Here is a 15,934-nt window from a genome sequence, read left to right on the forward strand (position 1 = left end):
TATTTTAAAACACAATAACACTCTCTGTGGTCCGGGCGATGTACTTATATGTGATAAGTTTACAACTGTTGATAACGATGGCATGTATTTAATAGTAGGTTTTTCTTATTTGACAGTAGACTTACTTTTACATGGAAATAAAATTGTAAATGCCAAGACGTAGATGTATTTCATACACCTCTCTCTACACCTGCGGCTGCAGAAGGTATAATGTTTAAAAAACGGATAAATCTTAGTACGTACCTAATTAAATAAAACTATATTCAAGAATTCCCCATTATATAACAAAATTTATAAGCAACTTCATAATACAATTTACTTTCAACATCCTTTCTTGAATCACACCGTATGTACTGAACTAAGAAACAAGACTTCACACGCGACTTAAAATTCACCCTGTATTTCGGCTCCCGACCAAACCTAAAACGACTTATTACCAGTACATTCCACATTCATGAAATGCCGTCAGATCCATGGGGTGCTCAAAAGAGTGCGCCATCTACAGAGGATTGATGTTTAAGATGAGTATACATGAGAGCGTATGTGTGTACCGAACTAGTTGCGCTCTCCGGTCGGTAAACGATCAGCGGGTTAAGCAACCTTTGGCGCGGTCATTCCATAGATGGGTGACCGCATTGTGGTCTTTGAACTGAATGTCTTCGTGCTTCGGAGAGTACGTAAAAAGTCGTCGCGGTAGTTGTCAATCAATATAACAGTCGTTAAGCCACGTCAAAAGCCGAAAAGTTACAACATTTACTTAGATAAAGAACTAGTCTATTCTCCTATTATCTAGGCTATTGGTAAACTGACGCAACACCTAACAGTCTGTCAAGCTTAAACACGTGTTAACACTTCATTTACAATCATTTTGACTCAACTGAACAATCATAAACATTTTAAACCATGTATTGAAAAAGATCAAACGGTGACCAGGCAGTTTTTTGTTACACGTAAATACGCCAATGTATACTCACCTTAAAATTGTGAATTTCTTACCGCACATACATAATACAAACATATAAAGTGGCTAGCAAGTCCACCATTATTTATCCCGCGCCCATATCAATAAAATACGAGAAAAACAATCAATCACACCAAGTCAAATGTCTACGAGAGAAGTTTATTCCAAATGGATTTATTTCGGATACCGATCATTTCGTTATGCGGTACGTGTTGCGACTTGATGTGTTTAAACTTTGCTTAGAGAAGGCAGTTGGGAAGGTATTGTAAGAGCACTTTTGGACAGTACTGGACATTGTTCCCAAGTATCCAGTTGAGTGTGTATCAGATGTGTGGCCGGATTTCAATCAAATTAGATCAGGCTTTAAAATTTGTGCTGCAAGCATATTAGGACTGTAGCCTATGCCATCATTAATTTAACAAGGGACACTTGAAATCGTCTCTAAAATACTGTTATTGTTGTGTTTTTAACGTATAAAGCGAATCGTCCATTATCATATTTTCGTGTCTCACTGCTACTGGCTTTTATCCTTGGTTTTCATGATGCATCGTAGCTAATTAATGACTAGGAAATATGAATATATTCTATACTTATACGATGCTATTGTATTGTGTAGACTTTATTATATAGATTACTAGCTGACCCGCGCAACTTCGCTTGCGTCACATAAGAGAGAATAGGTGAAATTTTTCCCCGTTTTTGTAACATTTTTTACTTTTACTCTGCTCCTTTGGTCGTAGCGTGATGATATATAGCCTATGTCCTTTCTCGGGTATCAAAATATCTCCATACCAAATTTCATGCAAATTGGTTCAGTAGTTTAGGCGTGATTGAGTAGCAGACAGACAGACAGAGTTATTTTCGCATTTATAATATTAGTATGGATTAACGTTAATAAAAAAAAACTAATAAATTGCTTACTCTAGACATTCGTAGCGCACCTTTCAGTCCACAGGTAATGCATCGTGTGGCGGCGATCTATCATTTATTTCAACGTCAGAAATCCATTACGGGGCGTCGTCTCGCCGTGCTGCCACTATCTAAGCAAATACAGTAATGTACTCGTCATTGTCGACAGCTTGCTGACTGCTGCGAGAAGAAATGTGGTACGGCTACGTGTGAATTGAAATCAGAGTTATTTATGGTTTTTAGGAGTAGAAGAAAAATGATTTTGAGGCAACTAAATTGATGATGTGAAGTCGTAGTTGCTAAATCTACGAAACATGTATTTAAACGAGGAAAACGTACAGGGCTCAATTCTGTGTTGAGCTTTTTATCTCAGGAACGTGGAAAGTAACTTAATCGCTAAAGTGAGCATTAACATTGAACCAAGATCATTAATCCCTGCTATTTTACCAAGTATTTAAGTCAAGAGCTATTTATCTTTAACTGAATTGGCATAAAGACAATAAACAGACATTAATAAAACACTTAAACGAAAGACCTGCCACGATTACAAAAAATGATTGTTTCATACTTTTAGTTGTAACAAATAAAAATTTTCAACATATTCAAAGCTCAACTACTATTAAACTTAAGTTTCAACATCTGTCAATAGAAATTAATCAATTACAAACTAAAGTACGTAAACCGCACCTTGGAAAGTAGGCGTTTCATTGCCACTAATCCGTGAATCGTGTTCAAACTACTGTCATAGTTCGCGGGGTTAACTCCGAGTTAATAGCTAGAACTATTGTTGTGAACTTTTTGTTTACTATCTGAGAAGTAGGTGTGAATTTATACTACCTTTGTTGGGAAGGTTTATTTTATTGATATTTTGTAGCGAATATTGAATGTAATGTAAATAGTTAGTAGGCAGTTTCATTCATCGTTAATATAACTTTTAAACAAAAGCTAAGCTGGCGATCGTTTAGAATCTATTCGTTTCTGCATATTGATTCTCTACCATCGGTACTATCGAGTATCGAAGTTTGACATTTAAAATATACCGCAAGAAAAGTTCCTACGGCGCCCGCTAGAGGCGCTGATGAGAATCTGTATGCACATGCAGGGGGGAAATCATATAACGCCACTTGCTAAGACATGACATATAATTATAACACTTAAATGGACAGTTTCAGTGTGCGAGCCAATAGGGTAAGCTTCTTGACATTAACCTTCCTTTAAAGGAAGATCAACTTGACGACTTGATTGCTTTTTACTTCGAAAATCATTTCATATCCTATGAAATTATTCATTTTCGCAACTACCGGTGACTGCACACACAAATATGATCCATTGTCATTTAGTTAAATAACAGTGTCACAAATTCTCTATTTACTACACGTACCTATAGCATTAGTAATACTACATTCCTATTATTGGATCTCAGACGTACGACCTTTGTAAGACGTCGTTTCAGAACTGAGCATTGTAATTTTATACTCAAAATGGCATCCATAAGTTTCCTTTCAATGTGAGACGCTTTTGTTACCGTCCTTATGTCGTATCGTTTGAACCTTGATTAAAGAGTGGCTGTAATTGGTACTGTCTATATCGCAGTTCGATTATTGGTTCAGGATATTATTATTTCAATATTGGAATTATTGCTAAATGTAACTAAAAATGCTTATGTTTTTTTTTAACCCATTCCTTATAGTGGTAAGACACTAGCCCAGCAGTGGCTGGACTAGTGTCTCCTCCCGAATCGAGGGAGGAGTTATGCCTCAATTTTACCACGCTGGCCAATTTCGAGTTAGGGATTTTGTATACCTTCAAGAATCCCGTTAAAATGTTTTTAGGTATGTTGCTGTCGACTTCCAGTGTCACTAGGTGCAGCTGAATACCAGTATTTTACATGGAATAACTACCTGTCGGACCTCCACGACCCAGTTACCTGGTTTATAACACGATACCCCTCGATAAGACTAGTTGTGAGACTTTCAAACTTTTGACTAATTTTAAGGATTTTCCGATACACGGAATGATTATATTAATGAAATATAATATTGTATTACTATTATAAGTATCAAATTATTTCCATGCATTAAATTATGCAGAAATAATTTGATATTATTAGATAAAGCTTTTATTATAATATGAATGAAACCTACACTCAGAATTGAATACGGACAGATATCGGTCATGTATTTAGTTAACAACCAAATTATCTATTACGGTATTGTATTGCCTGAAGGGTATAATAATTATATCAAATAATATAATTATAATTACCACATACAATTCGAATAACAACTGTTAATAATTATAAAAGTGATTCTATTTTCATAACTGTGTATTTGCTTTAATATAGTTATTTATCATTATATGTAGTATAATTTTACAAGTTAGTGATAGTCGAATGGTCTAAGAATGTCCTAACGCATGAGGTCGATGGTTCAAACCCAAAGCAATACAACAATGACTTCGGAGTTAGGTATGTGTAAATTAGAAAAGAATATATTTTGTTCAAAAGGTAAAAGAAATCATCGTGAGGCAAGCTTGCATATCTGAGACTTCTTTAACTCAGTAGAATGCAAAGTCCCCAACCTGTAGTTCAATTCTCTATTACTATCGACTAACGACAACCGACCTGTCATCGAGAAATTTTGTATGAAAATCTGATTAGCGCCTCTGACGGACGTCGTAGAAACTTTTTTGGCAGTACATTCTAAATGTCAAAATTTCGATAGCGGTGGAGAATCGAGGTACTGCACACGGCATTTACTATTTCATAACACCACACCAGGGCATCAGAAAAATTTTGACGCAACATTTCTTTAAGATGACCATAACTAAGAAAATGCGCTTGTTTGCAGAGCTTTATTAGAAAGGACACAAAATCTACTACGTCGACTTATCAAATATCCTTCAAAACTGAGCACAAAGATAGGAAATAGAGACACAGTATTCTAAGGCATATAGCTGGTAGCAGTGAGCCATCAGTTAGTTAGAATATTGAAGTTGTGTATTTCCGTGGTTCACAGGACACGTATATATGTCACTCCCAGGTATTGTAGCCAGACAGTTGTTTACAGGATATTGAAACAACATGCGACGGTTGCTGATAGAACTAACTACAATATCGTAATAAAACCATTGTTTTCGTTTTTCAGTTACTTTTAATGAACAAAAGTGGTCGGTACTAAATCTAATCGATAATCAAAGTTAACAGCAAAGTTAATATATATAAATCATCTAATCTAATGTTATACACCAAAAGGTTATGTTCTTTACCAAGGATTCTTGCGTGTTTTAGCGCTCATTGAATAGATAACCAGCTATCAAAAAAACGGTTACTATAAAAAGTACACTATGATCAAACTAAACCAACACGATAGTTCTGAATTTATTTTGAAATTCTACAAAACTACAAAGTCGATCTATAGTTAAATAAAGTGTGAACTATAACAATATTTGTTAATTTCGTATTCTCTTTGAGAAAGAGCATAGAAAACCATTTAATATCTACCTATAGTAAAAGCTAATTCTTGAGTTCGTAGAAATTTCTACTCACTAAACCCTATTCTAAGGAATACTGAAAAAAAACACGAACGTATTTAAATAAAATTTGTATCTTTTGTTGTATAAAAAAATTAGACATTTCTACCTCTCTCGTTCTTTTATAAAAAAGTAAAAATAGCGTGAAAAAATAAGATAATGTGTACCTCTGCTCCATCTGAACATTTGACTCGCTCCCCCAGACCTTTGACTTGAAAATGGCGTAAGTCATGAACTTATAGCGTTTATTTTTGAAATAATATTTTCTTAAATTTTATGTTTAAGTTTCTAATAATATTTTTCGCAAGTAAATGGAGACTGGCCCCTCCTCTAACCTCTCCCTTGCTCGGGAGGAGACTCATTCCCAGCAGTGGGGCGGCAAAGGAATGATAAAGAATGGAATCGCCGGGAGGGAGCTCCCTAGGAGTACATACACAGCGCTAATGTTTTGCAAAAAGGTCAGCTACTTAGTACTGGGCCCCTGTATGACAAAATTCACCCATCCATACCTCTTCATCAGTATATTTTTATTAAAAATATAAGCAGAGTTTTTTCCACAAAATTACTTGACTTGACTTCTTTGACTCATTTTTAAGAAACCTTTGATGCAGCCACATTTGAATGGTTGCACCTAAGAGTTCTAAGTTGGTTTTCATCAATTCTTAATCGTCTACGTAAAAATACGATATACCTAATTTATCTCCCCGCTATGCCCACAACTGGCACCGTACAGAAGCAAGCAGGCGTAGAACAGTGCGGCCTCCGAATCCCGCCAGTAAATCTCGTAAAAAGGCTTTACTCGGTTCTATCTAGCGCCGATTTACCACAACACAACGTCGTATATAATTCAAACGTGTTTAGTTACGCCAGTTGACGACTCTATTTTCCTAAGAAATATTAGGTAACGTTTTCTTAAAGATTTTAGACGTATTGTAAACTGAACGTTAGTACATGTGACGTATTTATGCAATGGACCGGGGTGAATTATTTTCTTGACATATTTGGCTTCAGCATTTAGCATATTATCTGAAGACAAGAGATTAGACCGGATCCCTATCAACACCGGTCCACGTAGTAGCTACAGACACACAGACAGACCTCCCTGGACACAGCGGTGTTTTAAAATTGAAACAAATGGTAATGTCCAATTATACTTTTTTAAACCTTACAATTATATTCATAGTGGTTTGAAACCCAGGTCTACGGTAATAATATTATAAATAACTGACTGACTGACTGTTTATATGACTGTCTGATACGTTTTCACAAAACAAAAAATAACTTCAAAAGCCACTACACTGGTATTAATAAACTTAAAGCTAAAGATAGTTAAATGGCTGGTGTAAACCTGTTACCAAACAAAACTGCCTTTCTCAAAAATAGATGGAAACGCGAACTGGTCAATTAGTGAGACTTATTCTTAGATCTCCTATTTCTAGAATATATTTATAGAAAAAGGTACTTCGGAAAAGCGCAGAAATACTCTCATATTCTATAGAAGCTTTCCCTGCTTCTGTTATTGGTATAGTAAAAGTCATAATAACATAATTATTTAGCTTTCCTCCCACTGAATGTTCTAGAAAACAATGGCAAACAATAGTTATAAAAATAAATACTGCACTAGCTTTTAAGAGAATATCATAGTTGATGAAACTTTTAATAAGAAGTGGTTTTCATAATCGTATTTCTTTGTACTGAACGAGTATACCTTTCTTATGATACTCATCTTAGGATCTCTCCTATCAATGATTCTGAAGATATGTGTATTTTAGACAAGTTCTTTGTCGACCTTATTGCATTTAAAAAGTTAATAAATAAATAAAGTCTATCTTGTAATATACAAATTGACTGCCTCCGTGGCGCAATGGTTTAGGTCAGCACGCCGCTACCACTGCAATGGAAGGTGGTGGGTTCCATTCTCACGTGGAACAATAATAATTATTTGTGAAATCCATAAATAGTTATTTGGGGTCTGGTGCTCATAGCTCGTGCCCGTTGTTTGTATGTTTGTAAAAGTCACTGCGAAACAAGAGCAAATATCAGTGCGGGAGTTAACTTAAAAAAAAGAAAGCTCCGTACCAAATCTAATACATTATAATTCGGTACTAGTATAGTTATAATTTACAATACGAACAAGCATATTCAAGATATGATAAAGCTTATTTCAATAGTAGTATCTCTACTATGCTTATTTTGTTTCATCGTTCACCCAAAGGTCATTGACACGGCTTAACTCGTGCTGTTTCGATGACAACGTGACTGAACGATGTGCTCCCTGAAGCATAAAATCGCTTAGCTCAAATACTATGCAGCCATCTATGAAATGAAAGCGTTGCCGTTGCTTAACCTGTTACAGCACCATGAACCGCTATTGTCCCTAACTTATCTGTTATGGTGGCGAACAATGCATGCCCGTGGACTATGGCTTATTCGAATTCAATTTAATGTAGTCCTTGCAGTGACCGGTCAGACTAGACGCGTTATTCATACGATGTATGTTGGTATTTCCTTGTACTACACCAAGGATTTAACTTAGGTACGAGTATAAGTGTTAACTTTTGCTGTTAACAACATTTCATTCCACTCCTCGGTCAGTAAAGTGCTATTGAGTATTTCTAGTTTTCATTTGAATTTTCTCCATAGTAGACCGGAGTTTAGTACCGTGGCTGGTATATGGCAATATGCTCGCATCCTATTACATCTCTTGAATATTGTAAATGGCGAAACGCAAAACAATTTCATAATCGATTAGGTAACTTGTAAAGTAAGTTGCTAAACTGCTAACTACTATCTAACTTTGTACTGCAACAAAAAAATTGCGTCCGTCAAAATCATTCCTAAACATCATACTCTGAACTTCGAAATAGGCAGACGAGCACATATCAAAAGCTTTGTTGATGTAAGTGTAAAATATTTTCTTTGAATATGTGTATTTACGTTTTAAATTCAAAACTTCTATGTTTATTATAATTTATTTGTTTTGTAAATCATAAAACTAGTTAGTTAGCAAACAAGGTAATATTTCAGTGTACCTTAATAAATCTAATGATACCCAATTTATTCGCCGGCTCTACCCTTTGCTTGTAATTGGACCAATCCGATTTATTTGTGTGCAAATTACTAACTTATTTTAGTTTGTAAACCTTTTGAAGAACGCTTTGTAAAACTTGTTAAAAATGAACAGACAGTTTGTAAAAGTCCCCGCGACACAAGAGCAATTCTTAGTGCGGGAGTTGTCTTCTTTTAAAAAAAAAAAAAAAACAATTTTGTTACATTATACAAATTTTCGTAAAGTAGAAAAAACGGTTTGTTACTTGTTTAGACATGCCTTAAAAGTTTTGATAGTTTTCATTTCATTTCACAAAAATGATATAGGTATAAACATGAAAACTATGTTACAAAAAATATAGTTTTGAAATACTTGACCAGGGAATCTGGTGTTGAGAAATTCTTAGATTTGAAAGAAAAGCTTAAGACTTTAGTGCTTAAGTTAAGAAGCAAAATTAAGCATATTGTGCACAGAATTTATTTACCTGTGTAAGACACCTGTGTATTGTCCTTATATGCTGGTAACTACCACCGCACAGTAACCGGTTAAACAAAATTTCTAGCGAACTTCCATAACAGGAACCTTTACTGAAATCAACATCAAAAACGAAACACACATAGCTCTGTAAAAAAATAATTACCTCACCTAAAGTAGCAGCAGCTCTGCACACGTAAATTCGTAATTAAATTACATGATTTTCCGACTCCAGCCGAAAAAAAAGTGAAGTTTTTGAAGTAGCACGTAGGTGTTGATTAAGGCTTTGAGGCTGTAGCTCATCATTATTTTTCTCATTAGCGCTGAGCTGTCGGCGCCGATTAAAGATGATGAGGGCTCGGCACTGTACAGATGAGAGAAAAAATATACCCACGATAAATGGGTTGAAAATGATAAAATATTACTTTGGTTTTGCTACGGATATATTTTTTTGTGTTATCATTGCTTTTAATTTTGTTTTTGAGATTATATCGGGGTAAAGGAGGGTAAAACTTACATGATTAAGGGAGTATCCATTGTTCTTTAAATACATTTTTAATTTATTATTTTTGCTTACTTTTTTCAGCTGCGTCTGTAGTTGAGAAAAGTATTTTCCCGTATTCCGGGGATAACATAACTATCAAAAGATGACTGAAAGATCATTTCTCTGATTCGAAAAATTTCTCCTAATTTGAAATTGTAATCATTCCACCACGAGCTTCTTAAGTTCTCTGCTAACTAATAAAGTTTTCAAATAAAACTAAAGCACTAAATTCTTCTACATTTCAAGTACTTTTTAAACCAGCAACAAGCACATTACAAAGCAATTTTTCATGTTCCACAAACAAAACTAAACATGGATTGTATTCACTCTGGTCGCGGTCTAACCGTCGTTCTCGTTATGAACTCGGGATAAAGCTCTTATTTGTGAACTAATCTCCCCACTGTTAATACTGATAGATGAGGATGCCCTACATTGTCACTGGACCACAGATATAGAAAGTTTTTCAACTCGCATTTGGTTCTTTCATTTAATGTTATCAAGAAAATATAGTCAGTAGATTGAGATGGACGAATTTGATGATGTGGTGGTCACCAAGGTGTTAGTGTTAGTGATGGGCCATGGGTTCGATTTTTATGAGGCAACTACTTTATAGTCTACAACATTATTGTAAGTCTACTTGCGCCGTGGCTTCACTCTGTGTTTATTGTGTATAATAATATGTCAATTAATATTTTGTGAGAAAGTCAAAAAATGTGATTGGAGAAGCATCTTATGGCGTGATTAACATTTAAATAACTGACTGAATTGAAAATTGTGAAGTTGATTTTAAAAATCTTGATTATTTTTATTAGTAATGAAAAAATGCTTAGACGTTGCTTTAGGAATTAAAGACTGTTGATATCATATCGCACTATTTCATTATTTTCACCATCATAAACAAAAACTCAGGATCATAAAACTGCCAATCGACATGAACCAAATGCATTATTTTAATCCTTTTACGCAATAACATATAAAAAATAGAATTTATTTACAAGCAAATGCACTTCTCCGATCATAAAACCTTTGCTTCTATACACTTTACATGCAATAAAAGGTTCACGGTACATTGGGTTGTAAAGCACGCGTGTGGTCGAACTGAATTTGAGTGGGAGCTCAAATATTCATTGGTACAGTTGTACGTAGGTCTGTTGTGTGGAAACAACAGTTATTGAAAGGAAATAGGGACTTTTAACTAGGTAGTCAAGTTAAAATAATTGACGTTGTTTTAGATCGTAGATTGTGAAAAATACTTATTAAAAATCAAATAAGTGTATTTGGAAAAGTCATAAAAATATTTTAGTTGAGGAAGTCAGTAATAGATATACTGTTTCTCTTTGGGAATAGTTTTAATTTTAAACGTAATTTACTAAACTCTTAATTGCTACGCAAAAGTTGAAGTGCTACTTAGACTATAGCCTACTAAAAATATGCGAAAAGTCCAGAGTAACCAGACCGATACCGATCAGACTGATACCAACACAATAAGAGTAAATAAAGCATGGGTGCAAGAACTCTGTAATACTAAATTTATTCATACTTCTGTATAGCATTCCTTTCAATTCTCCAGAATAAGAACCGTACTACTTGTATAGAAACCATAACTTATTTCTTAACGTTTATCTCGTATTATTCCCTAAACAAAGCCGAGTAATATTTATTATTTCCTCATCCACCACATAATAAATTACTCATAAACCCTCACAAATAATCCCACCTGCCGATAAATCACCGAGAAAATACATCCAAAGAAAAAACACACACTCTATTATAACAGTTATCTTTTAATCTTTTGCAATAAAGGGAAAGATTACTCAAGGAATTCACACCTCTGGCTCGTAGCTAATAGCCTGTGTTATCGGCGAGGTCGGACTAATGAGAAAAATAATGGTGGGCTTATCTCCTCTGTATTGAGACGCTTAGGACCGCTCTAGCTGTTCAAGGGCGTTAATTGGCCAAAAAGTATGTGTGCTTTTATCTCGGGACTCGGGAATTTAGAACGACTTTTTGGGACTTCTGCGGTAGTTTATTAAGCTTTTTTGAGGTTTGAATAATGAAAGAGGGTTAATTTTGTTAAAATCAGAGAAAGGTACCATTTTTTTTGCAAAAGCCGCGATTTACTGAATTCTAGAAGGGCCTTGGAGGGTAAGTACACTGAATATTGAAGATCCTTTAGTTTTTCCTCATAGATTACCACATGGACAAAGACTTGTGTGATCCAAAGATAGTTGTTTTGGGTATAGTACCTACACTAAGTTTATTTGCTCGTATATTTGTAAAAGTATCGTTCCACAGCAATCTCTGAGGTTAAACCACGCTTGCCGAGGTTGTTCAGTGGATGGGTTACCATCTTATATATGTAGCGGCTCACTAGAGCGGCACGCTCTATAATATATAGACGCAGTCGCTCAATGTAAAACACTGGTACTCAGCTGCATCCGGTGAGACTGGCAGCCGACTGCAACATAGTTTGGAAAAGAGGCTAAGCTGATACATGTGGCTGTCTTTCTTAAAACTATTTAACATTTTCTATATTACTACTTTGACAGTAATTAAACAACACACCGCAGGTTCAGACACAAACACTGATTCAAATGGATACATACAAATGAGTAAAGTGTTCATTCCATTAGCATATATCCCAGGATCGTATTAAAATCGTTCGGCGCTCATCCATAAAACTGCAATGAGAAACGAGTTTCGACACAAACACACCTGTCACTTTTAAATACACGAGTTTAATGTATGACTTCGGTTACCATACTTAAGTTTTTTTACGGGATATTAATAAAGGCAAGAAAAATAATAAAGTGGTTCTAGGCAACGTTAAGAGTATTATAAGACAGACAGAAAAAAAATTCAAGAAATGAATTTTTTTTTCGTCATGGTAGCTTCGCTGTCGTATAGTCATAATAAGTTGAAATATTTTTATAATACATTTTGTTAATCGTGTGCTTTACGCGGAATGCATAAAGTCAGGATCGCCACCAAGCTAAACAAAAGCAGCCCTAATTTCAGGCGAATTTGTTTATTATATTTTAATCACTTTAACTAACCTGGAAAATAATTAAGGATATTCGAATATGGAAGTACTCGAATATTACACTCATATGGAATAAATCATTGACAAATTAAAACATCGTTGGTCCAGGATAATGTACGACAGACAATTCTACGTACAATTTGCTGTTTTAATTATTTAAGTATTATCTCATTAAAAATAAAAAGCTGGTGACATGATAATGCCTGAATGCGTCACAATACTCGTAAACAGTCGAAAATCGTTCAATTAATTGTGGCACCGCTTCGAACCCGGGAACTACTGAGTGTGTCGCCAGAGGCGCCCCCTCACGGTCAATTGATATTCATTAAAACGCCCCCAATTAACAGCTGGGGCGACGCTCCATTGAATTGTAAAACATTTTCAGGAAACGAAAAGTGGATGTTGAGGAACGATATCGCACCGACATCGTTCCTCAACATATGATAGCCGAGTGGTTTAAGTTGGCACCTCCCACGCAAGTGGTCGCAGGTTCGAATCCGAGGCAACACACCAATGACTTTTCGAAGTTATGTGTGTATTAGAAATAATTATCACTTGCTCTAACGGTGAAGGAAAACATCGTGAGGAAACCTTGCATGCCTAAAATTTGTTTAATACATTTATTGAGGGCATGCAAAGTCCCCAACCCGCACTTGGCCAGCGTGGTGGACTCAAGGCCTAACCCCTCCCCCTCGTTCGGGAGGAGACCCTTGCCCTGCAGTGGGACAGATACGGGTTATTAAAAAAAAAAAAAAAAAAAATTTAAATTATTTTGAGAGAATTTAATAACATACTTAAAATACTCTAGGTATATCTTTAAATTTAAGTCGGTTAACCCCCGGTTTCTAAGGTACATTTAGAGGTAGTTAATCTATTCAATAGCGTTTAAACTCATATAAAAAAACGCTATTGAAAAGTACTCAGAAACCGGGGGTAAGACAATCACTGTTTTATGAATAAAGAAAACTTTGAAAGCAATAAATGCAGAGAATACAGATCAACGAGCACAAGTTCTGCCTATTTAAATTAGGGAAGAGCATAATTGTCTTATCAATATAACCACACTTATCGTTACAATAATATTATTGCAAAGAAATCCTCTAACACGAAACATAAAATTTGAACATAATAGTGCGTGCAATGCAACTGCATATATCAACTAAACGTTTTTTTTTTCAAATTTTATAACGTTATCATCTCGATAATCTAAATAACAGCGGCAGACGACCACCATTTCGTTTGTTTTCGCGATGTCGCGCACAATTAGCAATACATGAATTATCGCCGTTCACGAACAACTCACAAATTGATTCAACGTTACAATGGACTTTAAAACTGAACTAAACTAGCCTTTTGTTGATGCCGCCTTTGTTTTGTGTTGTTCATTTAGAAAATACGTTATTTTAGAAGGTAATATTTTGTTAAGTATGTGTTATTGCAAAACAATAACTTTGAGAATAAATTCACCTGGTTATTATATGTCCGGAATATTAAACAAATTTGAAAATACGAGTACTTTCAATTTAATTAAAAGTTTGGTCTGGAGAACGTATTCAAAATAAAAACAAAATTGTCTGTGGCCAAACTCACTCAGGAGTATGAAAAAATTGTTTTTGATATTTGTATTATTGTAATTTGTCGATCAGCATGTGTAATGTTTGGCACAAATTGTCATAGATAGAACTGTCGGTTTACAAACCTTTGGCACGCAAGTCTAAACGCTGACCACAGGAGGTAGATCAATAAGATCTTAGATAAGTTTCGGCCAATTAACAACTTATAACAAAATTCAAGTCGACTTAAATTTAAATACCGGAGGGAATTTAAATACGTAATTTGTATGTCAATTAATATTGAAAGCCGTTCAGTGAATATTTTAACAGAATCAACCGAGTTGTATTATTTAATGCGATTTGGTTAAATGTTATAGATTTACGTAACGCCCGGTCAGAATCATTCAATTTACATTTATTATACAACAATATGTTTACATTTTAGTCAAATTATTTGCAATTAAATGTAATTATTGTTGTTGCGGTGAATTTTATAATTGTCATGGTTTGAATACAAACAAACTGTGGCATGTAACTCTTAAATTGGTGGTAACTATGGAGTGCTATTTATTACGTTATTAATTTGTTAGTATTATAATAAGAGGCAGGTAGTTATTTTGATTTATCATTATTGTGTAATAAAACCACAATCAAACATTGGTTGTTATAAATGCCATCAATCATATATGTTTGCATGCAGTAAGTATAGGTAAAATATATATGTAGTACACCTATGTTTCACCATTCGTTCGGATAAGCAAACACTAGGTATGCTACTCACCTCAGGGCTAAACACTAGAAAATATTCCAACAAAAAAATATAAACATTCCAACCTAAGACGTTTCACGACCTGCAAATCGAAGAACTTTTAATCTTTTCTCCATATAACACTCATTTGTTTACAAAGACTTACAATGAGATCACATTGCATAGTATAATACAATAAACTAAACAGAACCCACGTATATTCAAATACTAGAGGCCCTCCCCGACTTCCAAAGGTCGCACGGTTTCAAAAGTTACCTATTTTACAAAAAATAACCTTTGACAATTTACACATAAAACTTTTTCTTGAATCACTCGGTTGTGTAGTTTTCAAGATGTAAACATATATACAGACACAGGGACAGACGCGGGAAGCGTCTTTGCTTTGTACTATGTCGTGATGTCAGAATAAAGCTAAACTATTTATACCCTTTGATACACCCACACTTCGCTCAAAATAACGTCACGAGGAAAACGGTTACATAATAATACATTGATATGAAAGAGTTCTAAACTTATTTAAACCCTTTCATGTTATATTGCTTTGGCTGTGATTTAGATCGCGTTTTTGTGAAAAAAAATTTTTCGAAAGCAGAATCCCGACATGGGTTTTTGAAATATCGATATGCGATATGTTACGAAATTTCAATTAAATCGGTGGCTTTACAGATAGACAGTCATAATAAAAATAAATAAAATAAATTTAACCCATTAATGTCCCACTGCTGGGCAAGGCTCTCCTCCCGTAATGAGGGATAATAATGTTACGAAAATATAATAATACTTGTTATGGATATTTTCTAAAAACGCACCGTAAAAAGACAAACAAACGGTTTGAGAATTACTTAACTATTTAAAAATCAATTAATCTATACTATATATATATTTAAAATTATAAAGCTGAAGAGTTTGTTTGTTTGTTTGATTGTTTGTTTGTTTGTTTGTTTGTTTGTTTGAACGCGCTAATCTCAGGAACTACTGGTCCGATTTGAAAAATTCTTTCAATGTTAGATAATCCATTTATCGAGGAAGGTTATAGGCTATATATCATCACGCTACGACCAATAGGAGCAGAGTACGAGTAAAAAATGTTACAAAAACGGG

The sequence above is a fragment of the Anticarsia gemmatalis genome, chromosome 6 (assembly GCF_050436995.1).
Source record: "Anticarsia gemmatalis isolate Benzon Research Colony breed Stoneville strain chromosome 6, ilAntGemm2 primary, whole genome shotgun sequence".
Taxonomy (NCBI): Eukaryota; Metazoa; Arthropoda; class Insecta; order Lepidoptera; family Erebidae; genus Anticarsia; species Anticarsia gemmatalis.